The sequence below is a fragment of the Oratosquilla oratoria genome, chromosome 15 (assembly GCF_046742065.1).
Source record: "Oratosquilla oratoria isolate Oo_2021 chromosome 15, ASM4674206v1, whole genome shotgun sequence".
In the NCBI taxonomy this organism is placed as follows: domain Eukaryota; kingdom Metazoa; phylum Arthropoda; class Malacostraca; order Stomatopoda; family Squillidae; genus Oratosquilla; species Oratosquilla oratoria.
The window spans coordinates 30739572-30752937 of record NC_134791.1 but is presented as its reverse complement, the minus strand read 5'-3'; the positions used below and the strand labels follow the sequence as shown (position 1 = coordinate 30752937).

The following is a 13366-nucleotide window of genomic DNA, read 5'->3' as shown; positions in this document are numbered from 1 at the left end:
GACATACAAATGAATGAATAAAAATAAATAGATGAATAGATAAAGACATAGACATGTAAATAAATAAACAGATAAAGACATAGACATGTAAATAAATAAACAGATGAAAAAAATAAATAAAAATAGAAAGTAAGATAAGATAAACGTAGACAAACTCAAAGAAAACGGGACTGTATTAGCTAGGTGCACCAATTTTCACCGACACAAATCGATAGCTACGTCATTACGCCCCTATCTCTTAACTAAACCCGAAAAGGAAAAGACAATTCACAAAGACTCAAGAACGACAAATAGAAGTGTTTCTCTGTACCTGTGGAGTGGAGAACCTGGTGCAGCTTCTTGGGAGGACTGAGGTGTACTGTGACGGACCTTCGGGATGGTCCAAGAAGACTACGACGACAGACGACGGACAGAGTTGGCGCGAAGATGCGGTTGTCGCAGAGCCCGTTTTCTTTCTGTCTCTTTCTCTCTCTCTCGCCACGGCCGAAGCAGCTTATAGGCATCGGGAGAAAAGCTGACAAGGACAATAAGACAATAGTGAAAAATAATAGAATCCAACCCTAGAAATAGACACAAGAAAACAATCTATATACAAAGCAAACCAGTCACATGCGAAAGATTACCTAGTCTTACCTTTTCTAGTTGAATTTCATATTTTTTCTGTGACCTGAAGTCACTGAACTATGGCAAAAGCTTACTTTTCATTGCTTATACTACGTCAGGAAGCGCTCAGTGGCTGCGGCCGAAGCCGTCACCTTTGCCTTATTCACTTGGACTGTCGGGGCAGGTAACAGCCACTGGAAATCGAACTCGCAACTGAGTGAATGTGAGACTTGAACGCTTCCGATGACGCCACCAGCTCTCGGGGATTTAGATAATCAAATGCGCCATTCCCAAGTATACTCCAACAAAGTTATTAGTGCGCAAATGGGTTTCGATTGAAGAGTTTAAAGACTCTGATTAGGAATGTTTTCTCGGTTGACAAAGGACAATCCCTACGATTGGTTAAGACAAATCTCTTTTGTGGGGCAGTGACAGAAGACAAGTAATATTTAAATTTTAGCCAGACCCACAAAACTTTGGTTTCTGAGGCACCAGAAAATGGGAGGTCAGTTGTGAACACTGGCTGTGAGGTAAATGACACATCATGAGGGATTTTGGAGGGGGATTTTTTTTTTTTTTTTTTTAACTAAATTTTGAATTGCTTTTTGTAAAATTCCCTCCTACCTATGCACTTAGCTGCCAAATATTCTCTAGGTTTCTACCCCCTTTCCCATTCCCAATGCAATCATTTCTCTTTTTTCAAGTTTCCTTGTGCCTTGAAGGGCCTCACTGAGAATAACTTAGCCCTTCACATCCTTCCCTGTCAGACGGGTATTGGCGAAAACTGTGGTCATTGATTCCAGGAGACTCTGTCCTTACCAAGTACATGTGTATAGGACAATGACTCTCAACCTGAGTGCTATGGGACCCCCAAGAGAGCCGTGACAAGAATTCAAGTGCATGTGTATAGGACAGTGGCTCTCAACCTGAGGGCTATGGGGGCCCCCAAAAAGAGCCATGACAAGAATTCAAGTACATGTGTATAGGACAGTGGCTCTCAACCTGAGGGCTATGGGGGACCCCAAGAGAGCCATGACAAGAATTTAAGTACATGTGCATAGGACAGTGGCCCTCAACCTGAGGGCTATGGGGGGCCCCAAGAGAGCCATGACAATAATTTAAGTACATGTGTATAGGACAGTGGCTCTCAACCTGAGGACTATGGGGTCCCCTAGAGAGCCATGACAAGAATTCAAGTACATGTGTATAGGACAGTGGCTCTCAACCTGAGGACTATGGGGTCCCCTAGAGAGCCATGACAAGAATTCAAGTACATGTGTATAGGACAGTGGCTCTCAACCTGAGGACTATGGGGACCCCTAGAGAGCCATGACAAGAATTTAATTACATGTGTATAGGACAGTGGCTCTCAACTTGAGAGCCATGACAAGAATTCAAGTACATGTGTATAGGACAGTGGCTCTCAACCTGGGGGCTATGAGAGCCCCCAAGAGACCCATGACAAGAATTCAAGTACATGTGTATAGGGCAGTGGCTCTCAACCTGAGGGCTATGGGGGCCCCCAAAAGAGCCATGACAAGAATTCAAGTACATGTGTATAGGACAGTGGCTCTCAACCTGAGGGCTATGGGGGCCCCCAAAAGAGCCATGACAAGAATTCAAGTATATGTGTATAGGACAGTGGCTCTCAACCTGAGGGCTATGGGGGACCCCAAGAGAGCCATGACAAGAATTTAAGTACATGTGCATAGGACAGTGGCCCTCAACCTGAGGGCTATGCCCCCCCCCCCAAGAGACCCATGACAAGAATTCAAGTACATGAGTATAGGACAGTGACTCTCAACCTGAGGCCTATGGGGGCCCCCAAGAGAGCCATGACAAGAATTTAAGTACATATGTATAGGACAGTGGCTCTCAACCTGAGGGCTATGGGCCCCCCCCCCCCCAAGGGACCCATGATAAGAATTCAAGTACATGAGTATATGACTGACTCTCAACCTGAGGCCTATGGGGGCCCCCAAGAAAGCCATGATAACAATTCAAGTACATATGTATAGGACAGTGGCTCTCAACCTGAGGGCTATGGGGGCCCCCAAGAGAGCCATGACAAGAATTAAAGTACATGTGTATAGGACAGTGGCTCTCAACCTGGGGCTTATGTGGCCCCCAAGAGAGCCATGACAGGAACTTAGTGGGGCTCTAGCCTACTGTTACAAATTATACATTTCTACATAGTGCAAGGAATCTGAATATACATAAACTTCCATCACTCTGCCCTGGCAGAAGCAAAGGATTTCTCTTCATCAAGATTTTATTATTTTATATTTTACCTTTTTTTGGTGGGGTGGCAATTGGGAGGAATGGACCCGCGAGAATGTTGAGAATTTATAAAGTGGGGGAATGGAGCGAAAAAGTTGAGAATCACAGGTAGTGGGGTGTGGCGATCGGGAACCTCAACAAAGAGGCCAGGTTTACACAAGTGTTGGGGGCGAGACCGCTGCTGCAGGTGGCATAAAATCTGTACACCGAGCGTTCGAGTTGAACACCTGAGGACACTAATTACCTGAGCATGCCATGCTTCTACTTCATGCCCATAGATGGCCTTCGTGAATATTACATGACGTTGAACATTTCAACACACGCAGCGTCTGACGATAAAAAGACACCCACTGGCTTACAAGTAAGTGAGCGAAAGTTGTATTCTACCATCTGGATGAGAAGAAGAACTATCTGATATCGTACGTGTCCATGAGTACTTGTGCTGGAATCAGACATATGACACCAGTGGAAAGATGGTGAATTGCATGCAGTTACATGGAAAGGTTATAGAAACTAAGTACCATTCTCGATAATTCGTCCAATGCGGTCATGAATACGGAATTGGAACGAGAAGTTGTGCCCCTTCCTGGACGGGAAGGCGCAACGGTAAACAGTTGCTCCACCCCCCTCCCTTAGAAATCTAGGGTGTGTTTTAAACTTTGCCGATCGCCACGTATAACTTCATTATTTTTTTAAGTTATGGATTATCAGTGTATGGTCGATGAAAGTTAAAATGTAACTCGTATAGATAATGTACATATATGCCTTTGCGGCCTATATGAAGTATGTACCTTGATATAATTTTCCCTTTACCATTAACTATATTGAGCAGAGGTACAGTGGGTTACAGTTTTACTTTACTAATGTGCTATTACGTCGTCTTACTCTAACATATATATATATATATAAATATATATATATATATATATACGTTATATATATATATGTATATATATATATATGTATATTATATATATATACATATGTATATTGTATATATATGTACATTATATATATATGTATATATATATATGTATATATATATGTATATCTATGTCTATGTGTATATATATATGTATATATATGTCTATGTGTATATATATATATATAAATATATATATATATATATATATATATTATATGATATCTTTAATTTGCCCCCATCCCCACCCCCATACAATAATCCTGCCGACGCCCATGGCGGTACAAAACACAGTGATGATCGCTTGGGTGACTCTGTTGCATTTGTCGAGTCAACTCTTTGTGGGGGTATTGACTTTGGTAACACCCCTGCGGACTTGAGCCACATAATATTATTCTGTGAATTGATACTCTTTTCTTCTAAATAATATAATGATAACTTTTTAACTTCTATCCCTCCTTTATAAAACAATATTCCACTCAAGGAAGAAGACTGATGCTTTTAACTTCTACAGGTAGTTCTTAATTTTCGCGAGACGCATCGTGTAGATAAAAAATCGCGTAAATAGAAGTGCAGAGGTAATTATTAAACTCTATCTAGCGATAGTTAGACCCATCCTTGACTATGCGGTACAGTTTTGGTCTCCGTCCTACAGAATGGACATCAATTCACTAGAATCAGTACAGAGAAGAATGACCAAAATGATACAAGGACTCGGTAATTTGCCTTACGAAGAGAGGCTTAGGCACCTAAACTTACACTCTCTGGAAAGACGCAGAGTGCGGGGTGATCTAATAGAAGTGTTCAAGTGGATCAAAGGCTATAACAAGGGTGATGTAAACAAGGTCATCATAATAAAACAACAGGGCAGGACTCGCAGTAATGGGTATAAACTGGACAAATTTAGATTTAAGAAGGAAATAGGCAAGAATTGGTTTACAAATAGGGTGGTCGATGAATGGAATAAACTTAGTAACCATGTGGTAAGCGCTGAAACTATCAGTTGTTTTAAAAAACGATTAGACAACCTTATGGATGGGGATGACAGGTGGTGATGGATACGGAGCTGCCTAGTGTAGGCCTTATGGTCTTTTGCAGTCTCCTTTATTTCTTATGTTCTTATGTTCTTCTTCTAAATTGAACTGGAGTCTGAGGAAGGAGTATATCTGGATGTAAAAAAATAAAAGACGACTCGTGTTAATTCAAACAAACAGCGTAATTAAAATAAAATTTATTACACCATCAGTCGAGTTAAACCTAATTCGCGTAGAATAAACTCGCGTAAATTAAGAACTACATGTACTACCCCGCCTTACCGTTGTCTTCCTTAAATCTCACCTTTACCACCCTCTTGACTTCAACTCTCGGACCCTAAGGATAGAAGCACTGTTTATTGGTGTTCACAGAGATCAAAAACAATTTTGTATATATACCGCCTGCCTCGAGCGGGCAAGCCAGTCAAATTCGGAGAATTCAGTCAGCCAATCTGATATCTGTACTGTAGCGCGTCGCTAGGCCTTCGCGGTCGGTCCCCCACTTAGGGACCATGCCACGTCCGTCCATAGGCCGACGCGCACGTATCTACTAGAATAAACTGTACAACGAAACAGTGCATCACTCTCCCTATGTCACTATTGCCCAGTAACATATACCCGTATGTTACATTACATGCCGAAGAGGCCGATCCATCTCTATCAGCACCTCCGACTCATGTTGGTGACTTGGAACCAGAAGCGGCGTTGCACTAAATAACTGACCCAGCACTAACAGAAAAATCAAGATACAGCGATTCAAATTCAGTGCCGTGAAAGAATGTATATATCAAGAATTTTCTACAAAGACGTACACACACACACACACACACACACACACACACACACACACACACACACACACACACACACACACACACACACACACACACACACACACACACACACACACACACATGTGCTCGGTGGCGGATTGGTTTAAGCACTGGCCTCACAAGCCAGAGAACCGGGGTTCGATTCCCCGGTCGGGCGGAGATAAGTTGGGTTTGTCTCCTTTCACGTGTAGCCCCTGTTCACCTAGCAGCGAGTAGGTACGGGACGTTAGTCAAGGAGTTGTGACCTTGCTGTCCCGGTGTGTGGTGTGTGAGTGGTCTCAGACCTACCCAGAGATCGGCTAATAAGGAGCTCTGAGCTCACTGCCGTAGGGTGGTGTCTGGCTGTCTCGACAGAGACTGCAGCAGATCCGAGGTGAATACACACACGACTCGGTGGCGTAGTTGGTAGAGCACTGAGCTGCCACAATAGTGGCCCGCAGCTCATGGTTCGAATCCTGCCCAGGGCCGAAATTATTTCGGTACCGCTGCGCTTCGGGTCGTTACTCTGACTCTCGTGGGCGGGGAGTTGGGTGTGTGTGTGTGTGTGTGTGTGTGTGCAAGGTCATAGCATTACCCATAGATCGGACCTACGAGCTCTGAGCTCTCTTCCAGGAGGGAAATAGCTGTCGATCACGAGTCCAACACGTGATTCAAAGACCAAGTGAACACACACACACACACACACACACACACACACACACACACACACACACACACACACACACACACACGCACGCACACACGACATGTTGACGCATATGCATACTGATGCAAGCTCATTTAAACATACCGGTACACTAACATTTCCATAACCTCTGTACGTTGTTGCCTGTAATTCGAGTCGCATCGAAATCAACACTAATTAACTATTGGGAAATGAGATAGTTGCACACCTGTTTTATTGCGACACAGGTGGCTTCTTAGTGGGTTCGTATAGGGTCTGAACACTTGCTCAGGTTTTATTCAGTGGCAAAGGTATGTTCATTTAGTTCACTGCGATTATTGTTCAACGATGATCGTTCATGGAGACCATCCAAGGGTGTCGAAAGGGGGTCAATAGATTGCTAGGGGGTCGATATCGACCCCCAGTGGTCGATGAAACCATCCAAGGGGTTGAAAGGGGGTCAGTAAATTGCTAGGGGGGTCGAAATGCAGTCTTTAAAATTAAATGGTTAGCATGGAATGATCCTGTTCTCTTCCCGTACTGAAAGAGTGAGAATAATCAACCAACTAATATCTAAACTTAAAAAAAAAAAACCATGTCAGTTCACTCTTCGAAAATCCTCCCCATTCTGTGTATGTAGGGAGAATCTCGCACACACACACAACCACATTGTGAATGAACATCAAGATGACGAGCTTGTATAATATTATTGGCTTGGATATTACTTATAGTAATATAATAAAGAATATATAATATAAATATTTATTTTAAAACACTTATGTTTATGTATTTGTGAAAGTGTTTGTATCATTATTGGAACGCCGTCGCTTTGTTGAATGTTGTCATTTAGCCATTTTATAACGGATCCAAATGATGATAACACTATTGATAACGAAAATTATAATGATAATGATAATAATAGTAATGATAATAGTAATAATAATTAATAGTAATAATAATAGTGATAATAATAATAGTAATAATAATAATAGTAATAATAATAATAGTAATAATAATAATAGTAGTAATAATAATAGTAGTAATAATAATAGTAGTAATAATAATAGTAGTAATAATAATAGTAGTAATAATAATAGTAGTAATAATAATAATAGTAGTAATAATAGTAGTAATAATAATAATAATAATAATAATTAATAAGGATAAGGATAATAATAAGGATAAGGATAATAACTATAATAATGATGATAATATTACTAGCATGAATAACAATAACAACACCAATAATGATTATAAACTGACATAATTCGTGAATTAACAATTTGGGGGGTCTATAAAAAATCATAAACTTTACTAGGGGGTCGATGAGCCGAAAATTTTGGGAACCCCTGGTTTAGATAAACACCTAAGCAAGATATTGTAATGGCTACCATTTATTTTGTATTATTTGTTTATTCGTTTGTTATTATTTGTCTGTTTATTATCATTTATTTTATTATTATTATTTATCTGTCCATCTATTATTATTTACTATTTATCTCTTTGTTTACTATTTAACTTTATTTATTTCATTATTTATTTCATTTATTATTATCTATATGATTAAATTTTGTATTTATTTGTTTATTCATTTATCATTGATATCATTTTTTCGTATCCGACCTAGTTATGAGCCAAAAGTTCTTCTGTCAGTATGTTCTTTGTAATCCTTTGTAATCATATGATAATAAATTATGTGTAAAATTTAATATGCAGCGGGGGGTGGGGGGCGAAAATATGAGCCGGCATAAGATTAGTGGATGTTTACTAGAGGCTGATTCAGCAAGTGGTAGTGTTGGTAGTGTTAGTAGTGGTGTTGGTGAGTTGTGGGTTGCACGTTGGGGGTGTTCTTCAGTGAGACTGATATTTCATACTATATAAGATATTCTTTCGCATCTGAACATTTTCCCTCAACAAAATCAGTGCACAGGTGTGTAGGAAAGGCCAGTGACACACACACACACACACACACACGCGCGCGCGCGTACAGTTAAAGATGAGACCTGAAAAAGAACAACTTCCGCCACAGAGTGGTGGATGTATGGAACAAACTGGACGAAAGGATAGTGTGTGCAAAAAACATACATGAATTTAAGAACAATTTATACAATGCGAGATACATTTGGAATATGCTGTTTCCGTATAGTCACCGAATCTCATTAAAGACATTGACAGATTGGAAAAAGTACAACGGCGAGCCACAAAACTGATTCCAAATTTAAGAAAAATAAATCATACGAAAATTTACTAAAACATATGAATCTGTTTTCCCTAAAAAAGCGTAGACTCAGAGGTGACTTGATACAGGTCTTTAAGATTCTAAAGGGGATTGACAACATCAAAAGTGACAAAATTTTTACACTGAATGAGAATCCGACAAGAAATAATGGTCTCAAACTGTCAGGAAATAGATTTAATTTGGAAGTGGGTAGAAACAACTTTGCCAACCGTGTAGTTAATGAATGGAATAAACTTCCTGCAGAGGCAGTGCAATGTAGTTCATTTCGAAGCTTTAAGATTCGTTTAGATGAACATCTAAGCAAGATACTGTAATGACTGCCATTTATTTCATATTATTTGTTTGTTATTATTTGTCTGTTTACTATTTGCTTGATTTTCCTATATTGTTATCTGTCAATTTATTATTATTTACTATTTACCTGTTTGTTTATTATTTAACTATACCTATGCATTTATTTATTTTATTTATTATTATCTATATTATCATAATTTCTATTTTTTATCTATTTATCATTAATATATTCTATTATTTGTTTGTTATTATTTGTCTGTTTATTTGCTTGATTTTCCTTTATTATTATTTATCTGTCAGTTTATTATTATTTATTATTTACCTGTTTGTTTATTATTTAACTATACCTATGCATTTATTTATTCTATTTATTATTATTTGTATCATTATAATTTCTATTTTTTTCTATGTTTTTATCGTTACTATAGTTTTTTCGCATCCGACGTAATTATGGACCCAAAGATCTCCTGTCGGCATGCTCCGCCTTTGTAATCCTTTCATACAGAGACGTGCCACCACAAGCGTAGTTCCTCTTCCCGTAAAATACAACTAGGTAACTAGGTCTATGCAAACACATACACATTCAGGGCCATGCACAGTAGCCCATTTTAAACGACTCCGAATCTTCGTGAGCACGTACGTCCGTGCCTCGGATCGTCATTCATGTCCAGATGGTATATGAAGCGATGGAAGTACAAGTGTGCCTTTAGTATTTACCTTTCTGGGTAATCAAGCGGACACGAGAGCAGCGACTGCCCGTCCCCCTCAACGGGTGTCTCGCTATTTTGTCTTCATAACCACGGACCAGTTGCCACTCCTTTGGTCTGGAAGTCGTCGTTCGTTGTTCCTGTTGGACTATTATCGTCTCCTACTTACCGTAAGTCTCGACAGAAGATAAACTTAGCACACCTTTAGGGTAGAAATATTGCAATGTAGGGGGTGAACGTATCATGCCTGAACATCTATTATTACAATCAAGCGCGACCGTAGCGAGCTTTGAACCCGGGTCCTAAATCAGAACATTACGATATAGTTGTGTTTTTGTCATATTTTACCAAGTGACTGAGAAAGAAATTACAACCAATCGATGTGACGTCACAAGAGTTGTGTCTTTCTGTCGCAACTCACGAGATCCGCTGTTCTAGAATCTCGCATATTTTTTCCCTCATTCACTCCTGTGACATTTGGGCCAGGAGTCCTATGGCTGTCTTCACTAAGCCTCTCCACGTTCTTCGATCGGTGAAGATCTACCGCCATTCTACTGGGTTCTCTACATACTCTTTGATGTCGTGTATGATACCATCTGTGAGAATAAACACCGTGCGAGATCGAAACCTTTATTGGTACGACGTTTCGCTTGTTACAGCTTTATACTCAGAGTGTTTGCCATGTCTGTACTTGAAAAAGCTGTAACAAGCGAAACGTCGTACCAATAAAGGTTTCGATCTCACACGGTGTTTATTCTCACAGTCTTGTCGGCTTTTGCCATTGTGTTTCAACATGATACCATCTATACTCTTGCCCTTCCCAGTAGACTTTTGGCGGCAACATTTCCATTCAACACTTCTTTAAAAATTTCTCCCATCATCTATCCTACCCATATGACCTGCCCATCTCATTCTTCTACCTTTTACATAATTCTGTATAAATATTCGTCATGTCATTTTTTAATCTCTTTGTTCTCCATCGATCATGCGCTAGTCAAAGTATCTTCCGTAGTACTGCGTTTCCAAAGACTTCCAATTTTTCGTTTCTTTAGTTAGAACCCATGCCTCACATTCATACATTAAAACAGGTTTTATGATTGCATTGTATATTCTTAGTTTTGTAAGTTGTGATACATTCCTGCTTCTTATAACTGAGTTATAGGTGTGCACACCTCTACATAGGACTGGTATTCTTTCTTTAATTTCTTCACCCATATATATATATATTTTAAATTATGCCTAAATATTTGAACATTTCAACGCTTTCAGTAGTCATATTTCCTATTGGGACTTCTTCATTCCATTGATTTCCTTTAGCCATCTTCAAAATCTTTGCTTCCTGTTCATTTCACTCCAGTTCCATCCTGTTCCATGACCTATCAGACTCTTCAGTTATGTTTTGCGCATCTTCTTTCCCAGTATATCCCCATCATCTGCATATGCTAGCTTTCTAACTATGCATTTACAAAGTCTGGCACCCCCTGTCCTTGCTTACATTCCCTGGTAACTCATCCTAAAACTAGGTTAAAAAGAACAAGTGATAAAATGCACCCTTGTCTAAGACCGTTGATCACTCTAGAGTATGATATTTGCCCACTTTTAATATACACTCACTGTCAACATAATATGCTCTCATTAGCTTTATCAGTGTTCAAGGAATTTAAACATATTTCATCATTTTCTACATTGAGTCTCGGTGTGTGATATCATATTCTTGTTTGTAGTTTACTAACACCATCATCATTCGCAATGTAATGATATGATCTATCGTGGCTCTTGCATTCTTGAAACCATATTGGTACCCTCCCAGTTTAGCCTCTGCATAGGGAATTAGTCGATTGTATGGTATTTTCGTATATATTGTATTTTGTACAAAATGCATAGTAAGCACATTCCTCCAAAGTTTTTGCATTCTTGTTTTGATTTTTTTCGTGAATTGGTATAACAATAGGTTTTCTCCATTCCTTTGGTATCTCCCCTTTCTTCCAAATAAGTTTAATCAAAATATATATATTTTCTCCAAAGTCTTTCCTCCAATCTTGATTAATTCTGTTGGGATGTTATCACAGCCAGGTGCTTTATTAATCTTTAGGTTCTTAATAGATTTTCTCACTTCTTCCATAGTAGGGGTTGGTGTATCTTCTTCGTCATCATCTACATTACTTCTACCTTCTTCGACAGGGATGTTTAGTTTTGGTGTATTTAGAAGTCCATTGAAGTGGTGTTTCCATTTATTCAATATTTCAACCCTTCCGCAAGCCATTTCATTATTGTTTCTTTCGAGCACATTACTCCAAACTTGAAATTCTTTCTTTTTATTCTTAATTTTCTAGAAGTGTTTTCGGTTGTCCTTATCATTTGGATGCTGTTCGATTTCATCCAAAGCCTTATCTAGTTGTTGTCTTTTCTTCATCCTAAACAATCTTTTGGCTATTCTTCTTTTTCCTCTCATCTCGTCCCTGAGTTCCTGATTATTCACATATTTTACCCACCTTTCCTTAGCTGTCCTGTTCTCTTGGCTTGTCCTTCTGCCTTCTTTGTCATAGCACTCCTTGTTTTTTTCTCGCCTGCATGTCGCCAGCCTCATAAAGAAAGTGCCCAAGTCATTTGTCCAACTTTTCAGGAAATTGAAAAAAAAAATCGTTTTTCTATTTTATAAATGTACGTAATGTTCCTCCTAACGTAGTTTTAATCTACTCAGACACTAAGTAAAACATTGGAAATTGTTCCACAAGGAACAATGAAAAATTGGTTTAGAAAAAAAAAAATCCAGAAATTGACGAAAAATGACTTAGGCAATTTCTTTACGAGGGTGACGATATATCCAACAATATCTTCTGCTGACCTTTTCACTGTTTCACTTATTCTGCCACGTTGTTCACCCACATCATCGTTATCTTCTTCCACCGAACTTCAGACTTCGAATCTGTTTCTTATTTCAACTCCATATGCTGTTTTAACCTCCTTGATTTTTCCTTTAGATACATAAAACTCTCTTCCTCTACTTTAATGTATCCTTGCATGGGTTAACCAGACTTCTTGTAGTGATAAATATTGAAACTGATCACCAACTCATTTTGGTAATTTTCTTCATTATTTTATTATTCAAGCCTATTGTGCTCCTTAACGGCAACAATTTTTGTGTGTGTTTCCTCTGGTTGCCGTCAAGTGATTTAATTCAGCTAAAAGTACTCCTTTCCACCTAAAATCTGATAAAATACTCTGAACTGGTTTTCATTGAGACTTCTTGATGAAGAACCCAACCAGCGTTTTCTAGTCTTATATTTATTTAACTTATTTACTTTATTTATTTATGTATTTACCTATTTATTTATTTATCTATTTATTCATTCACTTATCTGTTTATATAATTATACATTCATTTACTTAGTCATCTATTCATTCATTCATTTCTGGTACTGGGGGCAAAGCACCAGGTTTTCTGTTTTTTTGTTGTTGTTTTTTTAGATTTCTTTTTCATGCAGTAATCAAGTGGCTCGCTGCCAAATTCGGCAGTTTGTACCAAAATCTTATCATCTTGATTTGTGAATTACCCTTCTCCCACCCTAAAAAAATACTCGTATATAAGTCATAAATTACCGTAAGCGTGATTAAATATGCGACAGTAAAACTAAATGGACTCAACAGTTGACATTTAGTAACTGATTTCCAGTTACTCTGGCATTGTTTTAGCAAAACAAGATATACTATGCTGATTGAGACGGGTTGTACCGATATATTTACTTCGTTTGCACTCCCTGTTAAGACACAAAAAGTCTTCTATGAGTAA

The 13366-nt window shown here is 38.7% G+C and overlaps 1 protein-coding gene across 1 annotated transcript in view; it reads left to right on the top strand.

The window, feature by feature from the left end:
• The first annotated feature begins 3225 nt into the window (after positions 1–3225).
• Positions 3226–13366, top strand: part of LOC143033382 (trypsin-1-like) — a 44525-nt gene continuing 34384 nt past the window's right edge. The window contains exon 1 of the mRNA XM_076198733.1: positions 3226–3244. The gene's annotated coding sequence lies outside the window, so the exon portion shown is untranslated. The remainder of the gene's footprint in view (positions 3245–13366) is intronic.